Source organism: Pygocentrus nattereri, chromosome 7 (genome assembly GCF_015220715.1).
Source record: "Pygocentrus nattereri isolate fPygNat1 chromosome 7, fPygNat1.pri, whole genome shotgun sequence".
In the NCBI taxonomy this organism is placed as follows: Eukaryota; Metazoa; Chordata; class Actinopteri; order Characiformes; family Serrasalmidae; genus Pygocentrus; species Pygocentrus nattereri.
Window position 1 is genome coordinate 7,503,166 of NC_051217.1, and position 13,497 is coordinate 7,516,662.

General features: G+C 41.3%; 1 protein-coding gene across 1 annotated transcript in view; it reads left to right on the top strand.

Annotated features, from left to right (window-relative positions):
• The window catches only part of tmtc2b (transmembrane O-mannosyltransferase targeting cadherins 2b), a 137,161-nt gene that overhangs the window by 89,034 nt on the left and 34,630 nt on the right, over positions 1 to 13,497 (top strand). The window lies entirely within an intron of this gene.

The window sequence follows — 13,497 nt, forward strand, 5'->3', positions numbered from 1 at the left end:
AGCTGCAGGTCAAATTGAATATACTGTACTGAGTAGCATGTTATATTAGCACATCACCAATGGTGCGATTACTGTTTTGGACATACTATTGAATGTTTTAGTATGTGGCTTGAGACACAGCCTCATTGTCACAAGGCCATAATTAGTCTATAGTATGTTGGAGATTGGGATAAAAAGATGAACCTATTACTTCTCAATCACAGCTACTTCCAAAAAAATTCCATATGTATTTTCATATGTTTTATCGTCAGTTAGCCTACAAAAGATTAGGTTGTTTTCTCATGGTTTTATTGGTGTTATGCCAGGGAAAATAGTAGGCTAGAAAATGTAAACACTTTGTACCTTGAGTTTAGAAAATTGAAGCAGAAGTCTTTGAATTTTAAGAAAAACAAACAAATTATTTAAACCAAAGACAATAATCAGACTGTTTCTAAAACACCAGAAAAGAGAGAATGGCGCGTGATGGACATGTCCCTATCCCTGGCATGTGCAGTTTTGCCACCCTTGAAATTTGGCAACCATAATAGTACTAGCTGTGGCCTCAGCATGATCCTACACTAGTAAGTGTATTAGTCTGAAATATACTGTATGGACTGCTTTTTAACTTTGCTTGCGTGGATTTGTCTCGGCTTTTCTTAAATACTTGGCTATTTACACCATTACTGAATAATTATAACAAAAACTAACTAAAAACGGTCTAATTCAACATTCCTGTTCGTTCAGACACTTAAAAGAATACAATGTAAAGGCCATAACAGAGTTTGTATAATAATCTCAAAAAGCTGATGTATCCAGTACTGCAGCTGATTAATCTGTTAGAAACCAAAGTGAAATGTTTGAAAAGGTTTGAACTTGCTGAGGGCAATGATTCTAATATTTTTTACACCGCTGTAATGTGGTGTAAGATTTTGGTGAGCTAATCCTGGAAACAATGCCCACTACTGATTTTATTATAAGCCTAAGATGACCACAGCCCTGTTCCATGAAGCAGCAAGCCACTATATACCACAACTCATCACATCACACTCACTTACATCCACTGTGTTTTCTTTGGTCAAGTGCAGCCAACACAAACAGCCCTGCAGTTACTGTACACTGTCACAGTAATGTGGTGGAAATGGAAGAAGTCTAAACATGTCATAAACCACCCAGCGGAATCAGCCTTTCTCTGAGAAAAGCAATGGCAATTTCCAATCGTTACATCTCTGAGAGCCCAGATGACATCTGAGTAGAGTTCATGACAGGAGTGTAGCCTCAGTTTCGCTCCTCTGCCTGCACACACTCTCTCATTTCATATTGTCTAGTAATGTGCTGCTTAATCTTGCGTAATAGGAGCGCTCTGTGTAATGAGTTGTGACCCAGTCAGAGGCTAAATCGCTTTGACGCAGCTCTGCCAATAGTGGATTGGGCACGGGCTGCTTTATAAACCCCTGTATTCAAGCCGTTCTGCTGGATAAGATGAAATCAAAACTGCAGACACTGCTTTCCTCTCTACTTTTGCCCCCTGAAAGCATGAATCAGCAGCTCTTTTCATCGGCCCTGAGTGCGGACCCGCGCAGCCTAGCCGAACCGTTCTGGCTAAATAAATGCCAACAAAGAAAACGGGGCTTGGAGAGCAGGTGTTTACGCAAGAAGGCTTTTCCATGGTCGCCCTCGATAAATTTCTGCTGCTAATGATTTTGAGTTTGAGGTTTCTTCTTCTCATCAATTTATTTGTATTTGAGTTTTCCCCCACTGTGGTTTAAGCTGCAGATGTTCTGCTTAATGATGATATATGAGGGCTGGTGTTTCTTTTGGCCACCTTGGGGAACCAGTATAACGTGTTTGTGCATTGGTAGAGAAAGACCTTGTGATGACAGCAAACTCCCGACCTGGCCAGGATAGTTTTGAGAATAAGCTGATCTGTTTTCAACAATGGCTTCATTTTTGCCTTTTTGGTCTGTTTTGCATACCACCTTGCTTAATGATGAATGGATGAATGTTCCACTTTATTTATTGAATATAAAATTCCATGCACATAGTTTTGAACTAAAGCCTGTGAATTGTTACCATGCTTTCAGAAAGATGCATTGCTGCCTTATGAAACCATTTCTTATCCTCATTATACATTCTTTGCTGTTTGTTTTACAAGTATGGCATTTCTTCCATCCTGATCAGCTCAAGACTGTTGGGAAATGGACCTGAATTCCGACCTTGAATATTCAAATGCTGTGTAGGATTTTTGCCGTTGCTCTTGCTGGTTATTGAACTTGGCCCAGGGCAGGACCAAGGAGTATAGGGCTGGCCAAGTTTAGCCGTTTTACTTAGAATCTTGAGGATTACCTCTTTATTCAAGACTGTCTAAGCTATCTTAAGCACTGGAGATCTTCTTGGGTTATTGGGATGTAGTCTTACTTAGTCTTACTTACTTACAGCCTTATTTAAGTAGTTCTTTGTATTGTTTGTGGGTGTTATTCTTACAGTAGTGGCACCAGGACAAGGCTCAGATAAGATGATGTACCAGTTGGATGAGTTTTGTAATCCACTGCTGGCTCTGATAGAACTTCTGGAAGCCTCTAGGTAGGTTCTCCTTTGGTGAGGGAAGTGTATCATAGCCCTGATTGGCTAGTTCAGCATGAACGTGGTTTGGGCTATGAGCAGAGCCAGCATAAAGTAATTTGATGGAGCCACCTAATAAAACCGTGCCTAATCGGTTGTATTTCAGGGTGAGGAAAACGCTGGTATGCAGTTCTGCGCAGGAGCCTCTGTTGATTTTGTTATTATGGTTCATGGAGAATTTGCCTGGTTATATTAAAGACTGGGCAGATTCTCTTGCTCTCTCTCTCTCACTCGCTCTTGCTCTCTCTGAAAGACCAAGGCCATTTTTTCCTCCCATTCATCAGTTTAATTTTCAAGCTCTGGGTTGTGCTCTTGGGTAAATTCAGTGGGTTTTCTGTTTTCCTTATGTGAAATAAGTTATTGTGCAGTACTGTGCAAAAATCGGAGACCAGCTTTCGGTTATTTAATTTCCAGTCAAAAGCCAAGTATTTCAGAATTGTTGTGATATATATTACATACAGAAAAAGGAGCCTAAAACCTTACAAGACCTGTTAGACCACTAACAATGTCACAGTCAGGTAGACGGGACTTAAAGACTTAAAGCCTTCATCTTTGAGAGTGGAGAAAACCAAGCTCCACTCGTGCTTCAGATGTGAAAAATCCATGGGAGGATCTTTCTGTCCATGACAACTCTGCTCTATACGTCTGAAAGGATATGTAGCCGTCAAGAAGCTGTTACTGAGAAATAGAAATAAGAAGGAAAAAGATGAAAATTTGCACTGGATGAGAAGTGGAGTAAGGTTTTATGGACTGATGACTACGTTTGCAGTTAGGATTTTATTACGAGAAGCAGAAAATGCAACTAAATCTCCTGATAAGAATGGAAGCTGTAATAAATGCGAAGAGTAGACACAGTAAATACTGAAATATTTAATATGATGTTTGGTTTTGAGGCGTCTGTCTGCTTTTCTAAAATTAACTTGTTCATAATGGATGTTTTGACTGGAGGTTATGTAACTGAAAAGGAGGCCTTTAACACTTTGTGTGTGTGTGTGTGTGTGTGTGTGTGTGTGTGTGTGTGTGTGTGTGTATATATATGTGTATGTGTGCGTAATGTTTATTTTTTGCATAGGTCTTGTTCCAAATGACTTAAAACCAGCTTTCAAAGTGTCAAGAAACGTGTTCATTCTGCCTAAGCTCATCTGAGTTGAGACACTGGAAGCTCAGGGATTTGTTTTATTTAACTTATCTCAGCCTTCACTCCAGTAAATGTCACTGTTTATCGGAGACTAATTCCTGGCCATCTCTGCTCTCTGTCTGGCTCGTTTGTGTTCAGGCTCTTGGCAGAAAGCTCTGCTGAGGTGCTGCTACTTCTGCTGCTGTTCTTCCAGAAGGCCCTCGCACTGAGGGATTTGAGGCCAAGAGATAAGTTTGAATTCCTCTGTTCTGTGGGTTAAATACTCTAATCCTGGCTGCTCCTCTGCTATCAAGAGAGGTCGACTCTAGGCACAGTGTTTATATGGAGCATTTTTAGAAACAGAGCTGGAACACCTTTAATTGCTAACCATTTTTGTTTAACCCGTAGTGAACCATTTGATGGTAGATTGGGTGTTCTGAATTAGCTCAGGTATGACCTGATGAGTAGGACTGAAAACAGTTAAAGGTGTAGTAATGTTGATAAACTAGTGCAACTGTAAGTGTCTCTATTGTCAGGAGATCATAGCTCTGTACAAGGCCAATGCAAGAACATTGATGTTTCTGCTGTTTAGTCTGCTCTTTACTATTAATCACATGATTAGAGTGCTGCTTTTGCATTTTTTTAAACATGATCAAGCAAAGCTAAAAATTTCTGATGTATTTATTCAGTTTGTCACAAACATTTTAAATCAGGAAAACACATGAATAAGAATGTAGTTCATACATCAGTCATCTTTTGTTGGCTGTTGAGACAAAACTGATCTGAACTGCAGTCTGAAGCCCACACGCCCTCTCAGTGATGCATCCAACATGAAGGAAACCTTTATATAAAACCTATTTAGCGCACTGAAAGGTACACTTCTTCACTCTGAAATTGATAATGACTTTACTGTTGCCTGTGAGGATGTGCACATGGCGTAACTCCTCTGGTGGCAGATTTAGACGTGCGGCTTCTTGTTATATTGGCTCGTTTCCAGGCTCATCGGTTTCGTGTAGTTAAGCCATGCTCAAGAGCTTTTTTTCTGAAGTCACTTAAATTCTAGGATTTGCTGTTTTACTTGAGTACTGGCAGAGATGGGAACTTTTATTTATCTGAGCCAAACCCATTTAGTTTATAGTATGTAACAGTGTTTTGGTTCTGTTGGAATAAAACCTTGTATCTCCATTTTTGCCAGTTTTCATTTTTTGACAATTTTGAAAATGCCTGTAGCATTTTACATTGTGTGTGAATTTGATGAAGAATGGACCACCAGAAATGGCCAAAATATATTTGGGGGGTGGGGGGAGTCTGGTTCCATTGATTTACATTAAAAGTAAGGTATGATTTTTTTTTTTTTTTTTTTTTTTCCCTCCTCCAGTTATTCTTTTGGGGATAGAAAGTTTTGTTCTGACAGCAGTGATATGTAGTATATCTCTGTGGAATCAAGGCATTTTTACACATAAAATATCAGAAACCAAAGCTAGTCTTGACCTCAGAACCACAGATATCAGATCTGAAAATAAGTGTGTATAAGTGTGTATTGCTAAGCCACAGTAGTTTAAAACAACCACCACATGACATATTGCAATTAAGTAAGGTTTGCTTTCTAACACCTGCTTAGTATATGCTAAACAAATAGTGTTATGTGATGCCAATAAGTAGATAATATAATGCTACTGATATACACATTTTCTGCTTTCATATTTTGTCAGCCCACTGTTGTGAATTAAATCGTGAGCTCAGTGTGAAGTGGAGTGCTGGGATCTAACCCATGTTTAAAATCTATGCTTGTTGTCAGACGTGGAGGCGGTTTGGTCTATTTTTGTTTTTTCCTGTACAGGATTTTTATTTTTCAAGTGTTTTTAATTTGCACACCACAGCACACGTGTCTAAAATGTATTTTAGAAATGCCTCCTCATCACTGTGCTGCAGACGCTGCTGTAGTCCAGAGCAGCGAGTGGAAATAACTCAGCTGTCTCTCAGCTCCTCTGAAGCTGCTTGTTCGTTTGAGAAGCCCCATTAAAAGTCAGGTTTTAATACATGCAGACTCAGGCCTCAGGCCTCAGGTCCATCACACAGTTTCTCTTGAATCCCTTGAGTTTATATCCAATTTATTCACAGATAAGAGTGGAAGATTTAGTGTAATGTTCATCTTTAAGTGTGCGTTCAAAGTCAGAACGGCCGACTCGGCGTTGCCAGAAATCACTTTTGTATTCAGTTCTCTGAAGCACACTCACATTTGAAAAGCTCTGGTATCTACTGATGTCGAAGGAGAGAGAGATGCATTTTCAGTGTATTCTGTCTCTGTTTTTGTCTATATGTGTGCAGTCTATGCTCAATTTACTTAGAAAACGTGGCTTGACATATAATCGTTTCTGATATTTCCTTTAACCTAAACCCTACCAACTCTCTGTGGAGATGCTCTGCTGCTGTGGTACTGACTGATAAGTTCTTTGGCTTCTCTTTGTCATTTAGCTATCTTTCTGAATTGGTTCCACCATCAACTTGCCAGCTGTGCTTAGAGGTCTGCTTTTTATTGAGTTTTCTGCCAACCACTTTCCACCCCCACTATTCAAAAGAAAAGCAGTCTCTGAATGGAAAAAGGGTATTTTTCCCCTCTTCTAATTAGTCTATTTTGCACTTCATCTCCAAGGATATTATCCTCACATGCCTGCTTCGTAAAGGCTAAATTGTTTCATTTTTAAAGTGATTGAGAGTGAATTACAAAAAGAGAGAATGGGGGATAAACAAGCCTCTCTCCCTCCTACTGGGTTGTGCTAAACCACTTATTTCAAGCTAAACTGGATTATAGACAAAAGAGACAGAGCTTGAATTCCTCAATGTGCTCCAGAAGGCCATGGTGGCACCCCTCCTCCGCACCCCTCGGTGTGGCTATAATTGAACTCATGTTTTCAAGAGCCTGTCATTAAGAAATACTGGTCTTATTATGTAGATGCACCAAATGTTTTATGTGAAAGATGATGCTGGCTGAGATGTGAACTCCAAACCCCATCCTTGGCCAATGGACATGCTCCGGAAAGTATTGGGGGTTATCGGATTTCATCTTTTTTCATTTTTGAATTTTGCTTTGCATCTTGTTTTTTTCCACGCTTGCTTTTGGAAAGAGAGTGTTTGTTTGAGTGTGCGGTGGGCCATTGCGTGCAGAGCTGTTATTAAAGACGCTGTGTTTGTGTGTGATACTGTTCAGAGGCACGAGTCCATTCCTTTACAGTGACACGGCTTAGCGCAGACATGTAACCAGCAAGTCCTCAGCACACATATGGATGTGGTTAGCAGTACTGAGTTGCTTCCAGTGCCAGAGACCAAGCAGACGGGAAATGACACACTTGTTTGTCCCATGGCCAGGTAGTGACGGTGTGTATTGAGTGTGTGTGTGTGGGCCAGGTTCCAAGTTTTATGTAAACTTTTCTGCCACCTCGTGCCTACCTCTTAGATGCACAGTTAGATAGGCCAGTAGCTAGACAGACAGACAGACAGACAGACAACTCCAGTGATGTGCAGACATTTACATTTACGGCATTTGGCAGACGCTCTTATCCAGAGCGACTTCCAACTTGATTATTTTACACAGGGAGACCCAGGTGGTGTTAGGAGTCTTGCCCAGGGACTCTTATTGGTAGTGTAGGGTGCCTGCCCAGGTGGGGGATTGAACCCCAGCCTACAGCGTAGAAGGCAGAAGTGTTAACCACTACACTATCGAACCACCACAGACAGACCGTGAGAGCGATGTACAAGTAGGCACAGACAAAGGAAAATGGAAGGTTGCAACAGCAACAAAATGACTGTGCAAATCAAATACACATAGTTGTTGAGCAAACAGGTAAATAGACAAGTCGATAGCTATAAACTTACCTCAAAGGAAAATGCAAGGTTGCAACAGCAATGAAAAAAAGAACAACACAAATCAAATACACACGTTAGCAGTTAGATAGGTAGCCAGATGGACAGACAGGCAGATAAATGTAGGTACAGGTGTATAGACAGACAGATAGATAGACAAAGATATAGAGCTGCTGAGATTTGTCAGGATCATTGACTGCATTCATAGACAGTTTATTAAGACTGGATAATGATACTTTAAATTTGGACAATTATGTGTTAAATTAGCACAATAGTGTCTTTATCCAAGTTGAGTTACAAAGTACCACATTAGTGTTATAGAGCCTTACTCTACAACTTGCATTTATTTATATATACATAATTATACATAATTACCATATAATTAATATATACTTACCAATTTTGCTGTTGTTTAAATATAATATGATTATTGCGTAAAATCCAGTGGTTCTCCACATTTGCACAGTTGAAAACTATAATATTGCTAAACTGGCAATGTTTTTGATACCCTTCTTCAGGACAAGCTAATCCATTTTACCCTCTAGAGTAGACCTCATGTCCTGGAGTGTCTGTTTCGTTTGCATGTAACCCAGCCTTATTTGCCTGTAATTATGTGCAAGCTTTTCTGTTTGAATTTGAATGATTGTACAAAGATCATCGTTAAATAAAGGCTGAGCAATTAAAAATATCATGCAGAATGAAAGAATGATAATTTGGTTCATGTAGTCATATCGCCCTATCAGATTTCATCCCTACTTCTCCAATTGCTTGTTTCACTACTGCAGGGACTGGAGGTTAGGGAAGCAGCCCTGTGACCGGTAGGTTGCCGGTTCGATCGACAGGGCTGACACTGCATGACTGAGGTGTCCTTGAGCAAGGCAGCTAACCCCCCAACTGCTCCGCGGGTGCTTAGGATAGGGCTGCCCACTGCTCGGGCAAGTGTGCTCACTGCCCCCTAGTGTGTGTGTGCTCACTCGTGTGTATGTGGTGTTTCACTTCATGGATGAATTAAATACGGAGGTGAAATTTCCTCGTTGTGGGACTAATAAGGGTCACATAAGTAAGGTATTCCTAGTATGGTTTTGTAGTTCATGCTACAGGTTCGATAATTCACATTTTAAGCACCTATAAAGTACTTATAACAACTGAAGTGATTTCCAAACAGTTATAGAAGTTGTAAACTATTTAGTTTTAATGAGTGATCTTATTGTTGTCCCATAGCTTTTCTTTGTCATTTTCTTTAATCATTTAGTGCTTAACTTACAAGTTGTTTGAAAGAGGATGTGGGTTCACAAATATGTGCTTGAATGCAAGTGAATAATTACGGATTATGTTGAAGTCATTAACAAGATTAAAAAATCTCATACACGTGTATGTTTTGTTCCAGATGGAAACTGCTATGGGCTTTCTAAGACTAGTAAGATGAATGCAATGAGTGGTGCACACATGCAAGCACACACACACTCACACACACACACACACACTACCACCCAGCCCCATCGAAGAGCAAGAGCAGCCGTACTCTGTGTGTCTGGCCAGGCGCCCTGCACTGCTCCCGTCAGCTTCTCACCAAAAAAAAAAAAAATCCCCACATCTGGTGGGATGGTTCTCAATGACTCACCTGTCAAACCTTGGGATTCTTCTCAGTTATGTGTCGCCTCAGTTTGATGAAACACTGAAGAGCACTCTTTTTTCCCCCCACACACAAGTGCGCACACACGCTTACAAATCCCCTCGTCTGTGTGCTTTGGCTAAACATTATGAGCGCTGTGTGTTAAATCCCTGCTGGGGCCCGTGAGCCGACGCGATCCCGGACCGACAGCCTCCTCATAAATCCGCTGAGGATCCTGCGCGGCGTGTGAGTATTAACACAGCCTCATGACCCCGCTGGCACATCCACAGGCTCTAACACCACCCCTCAGAACGCGCTCCCTCTCACACTCAGTGAGACCACCAGTAATCTGGGCTGAGGTGGATTTTCTGCGTGAAAAGCCTGAGCAGATTTGTGGAGTTTTAGCAGGGCCGGCTGACAGGTTCATGAGAGGTTCAGATCGCAGTCGTTTGTAGGAGATCAGTGTGTAGCAAGGCAAAAGTACAGTACGGTAGAGATGCACCACCTTTTAGGTTTCTAGAGATACGCTGATGTAACGTGGAGCGAGGTAGCGGACGCATGTGCGGAGGTAAGCGACTTTTATTGAGGGCAAATCCAGAATCAGGGTCATAACGGTCCAGGGTCAAAGAGCCAATACGTACAGAACAGGGTGCAGACATGACGAGCAACACAAACAACCAAACAGTTCTAACAAAGACCAACACATCAAACAAAGACCGATACACTTAAACGGTGCAAACACAGCGCTTAAGTAACAAAGGGAAAACAAGGGACAGGTGAAAACAATCAGGGGCGGAGTCACAATTGGACCATTATTGTACTTTTAAGTAAATTCACCTTTGTTTGTACACTGGTGAACACAAATGTGTCTGATCTCGCTAATCTAGCACTCCTGAGTAAGTTCATTGTCTGGAGTTGGTGTGGCAGATTGCAGTTAGAACTAGACTCTAGTAGAAGGTAGATCTACATGACCAAGGTGAGTGACCACAGTTATACCACACCTCAGCCAAAATAAAGGAGCGAATACTGAGCGAATATCAGCCCATTCCAATTCTGTCTGATTCAGGTTGTGCACCCATACTTACTCAAATTTCACTCTGCTGTTATTTATACACCTTTGTATGCATGTGCCTTGGAGAGAGAGAGAGGCAGGCTCGGAGTGGTTCTGCGTTTCTCTTCAGTCAGGCTGTTCCACTTGGCCTCTGTAGCCTGCTGCTAAAAAACTCCAGTGGGACCGGCCCTTTACATCCTCTTTCCTTAAGCCCGCACTTCAGTCCTCCAGGGCCTGCACAGTCCATCTAAAGCTAAACTCAGGGACAAGATCAAAACACATTCATCTCTGATCTCTCTCCTCCTTCAGCTTGCATTCCTTGAGCAGATCAATGAATCTGTTTATTCCGAGTGAACATTGTGGTTATAAACTGCTTGTTGTTTGAAGATGTGTCATTTCTGTAATTCATGTCATCAGTGCCTGTAGCGAGTGCCTCTTAGCTTGCGTCCTGTCTTTGCACAATGAACTTAAACAGATGTCACAGGAACTCACAGGCACAGGCAGTTTAGTTGAGTTTGACCTAGACTTTAGTGATGGATTGATATGCCTCACGCGTGTGGAAACTTCTTTGTACTTGTGGCTGCTTGCTGCCAAGCGACTGCCAAGTATTGGAAATCAAAACAGCTGAGCGTTCTGTGGCTGCTGAGTAAAGATTCTGGAAATGACATTTGGGTTTTGATTCGTTAGCGCCTCTCGTGTCCTGGCTGGATTTGCGCTGCATTTTATGCACATCATTATCCTATTATTTATGTAGCAGCAATAGGATTATATGCCCCTTTCTCTACTGTCACGTCCGTTATACAGTGTTATATCTATGTCAGGACAGAAAGCATTTATAGGGGGAGATGTTCACTATATCCGTGCAAGGCTAGATAGTATGATTAGATGAGGAGAGTGGCCTCTTTAAGAGATTTCCCTTGAGAGCGCTTTCCTGTTCTCACTGGATAGAACAGATGACAACGGACAGGAGCAAATCAATACCCTGCTGTACACTGCTACTGGGCAATAAAAGGGAAAATCCTCACTCCTGCTCTGTGGCTGAGACACATCACACAGGAAGTGGGCTCAGCTGGAAGGAGCTGTGTGTGTTTTGGGCAAGTGAATTTTGCTTCCTATTGCTGGGACTTGAGTTTGGTTCCCTGCGATGCCACAGCCAACTGTTGTCTACAAAAGCGTAATTAATCTATCCATACTGCTTCCGTTAGTGCATTCTTTGTGTAACAAGTCTTGGCAACTGTTGCTAGGTTGCACAAGACAAATCCCTTCAGCCAAATAAATAAAGGTTGCCGTTTTATTAGCTGCATGACAGAGTTTCCAGTTTAAAACGCTGTTACTGAGCTGAACTCTGTTGTTGTAGCTAGTAAAAAATCATCCAGGTTGGAATTTGCCCCTCATGTTAAAATTGGCTCATGGGGTAAACATAGTGGAAGGAAAAAAAAAAAAAAACTACACCCCATCTATCCAGACGCTGTGGTCACTTGATTTACTTCAGCAAATTGAATGCCTTTGCTGTGAGAACGTTTTAAAGAGCTGGTGGGCAACACTAACCAGGCACTGGCCAACTGAGCTCAAAACCGGACCCTTCAGCATAAAATGAACTCCTGGCAACCCCAGATAGACATACGTAGGTGGCACACAGACACAGAAACAGAAGCTTTTTTTCTAGCTTTTGGTTTTAATAAAGCAAATATATCTGCTAGACCTGCAGAACTAGCTAGCTAACTGTCACTAACAAACTTGTCTACAGCGTTAGTGTTTTTAATCCAGAGGAGAGCTACAGCCTGTGGAAGATAAGGTGGCGGTATCTTACATCATCATAGGTAGCCTGCTTACTGTACCTCACAGTAAACATCCTTGACAGTCTTGACCATTAAAGTGGAGGTTGTTCAGTCTGCTGATGTAAATGAACATGAAAAATGCTGACACTGTACAGATGATATTTCCCATGAGCCTTGCCTGCGCAGGGATGTGAGGATGTGATGGAAAATATGAATTTAAACTGAAGAATCCTCTGTTTAAGCCACAACAAGAAGCCAAGTCTGGACGTGTTGAGACAAAAATAATGAGGCAGGATTCATCCCCCTCCAAATATTATTAATGATCAAGCCTTTCTTGATGGGTTAGAGCAGAGATCTGCTGACTCAGTTCAGTTCAGATTTATTTGTATAGCTCTTTTCACAACAGGTGTTCTCCCAAAGCAGCTTAACAGAAGTCCGGGTCCAGGCCCCATGAAAGAAAGCCAGAGTCAACAATGATGAGGGAAATCTCATTAAGACAAGGAGGAAGAAACCTTTAGAGGAACCAAGACTCAGAAGGGAACCCAGCCTTGTAGTCGACACTGGAACGCTCACCAATAATTGAAGAGCCAGTGAGAGATATGAAACAACTAAAAGTAAAAGAGTGAGAGATAAACATGTGGTCACTGAACAAGTCAACTTGGACCATTTCCATTGATCTGTTATTATGAAAATTTAACATTATGCAAAGGGTAACTTGAGTTTTTTTTAATTGTTTGAAAAAGTTAAAAACAGCAGATGTTAAGACTGTCAGTGGTTTTCCAAGAAGACTAAGAATGAGAATTCATTGTGTGATCATGAAGAACGTTAGTGTAAAGAGGTCAGGGACTCAATATAGTGTACAATTTCAGGGAGTGAACTTTTTAGTAAGTCCATTCAGGCATCAGCCATCATCCACCCAATCACAGAGACTAGCATGAGTTCAAGGTGATGTGATCTGAGTCATGCAGTGTTGAGAGTCTGGCTTCACGGTCATGAAGGTAGCACTTGTTTTCCCTCATCCTCCCTAACTGGTAGCACTAGCCGACGCATGTTTATGGGGCAATTGACAATGACTTGGATTGGATGAAAAAAAAGAAAAATATTTAGCATTTCTAGGTTGTTTTTCTTCGAACAGTTGAGACAGTCAGCAGGTGAATAAATCAGCATAGTCAAAGTTCTTCTGAGCAGGTCTTAAGTCAGTGCAAATGCTCTGCATTGTTATTGCCATGAAGATTTTTTCTAGGTTTAGAACAGTTACTGTTAGTTATAGAAGATATATGGGGAATTAACTTGATTGTTACAGCACCTGTTTGCTCAGGGCACTTGTACAAATTAGTAACATTCTAAAAAGGAAGCAATAAAAACGCTTGAAGGAGTCTGGTCTCCAATGTCTACAGTGAGGAAGGCCAACTGATCAGCAAAGCCGTTCCACAGGGAACAATACAGCTTGGCCCTTTGTTCTGCTCAAAGTGTAAAATAT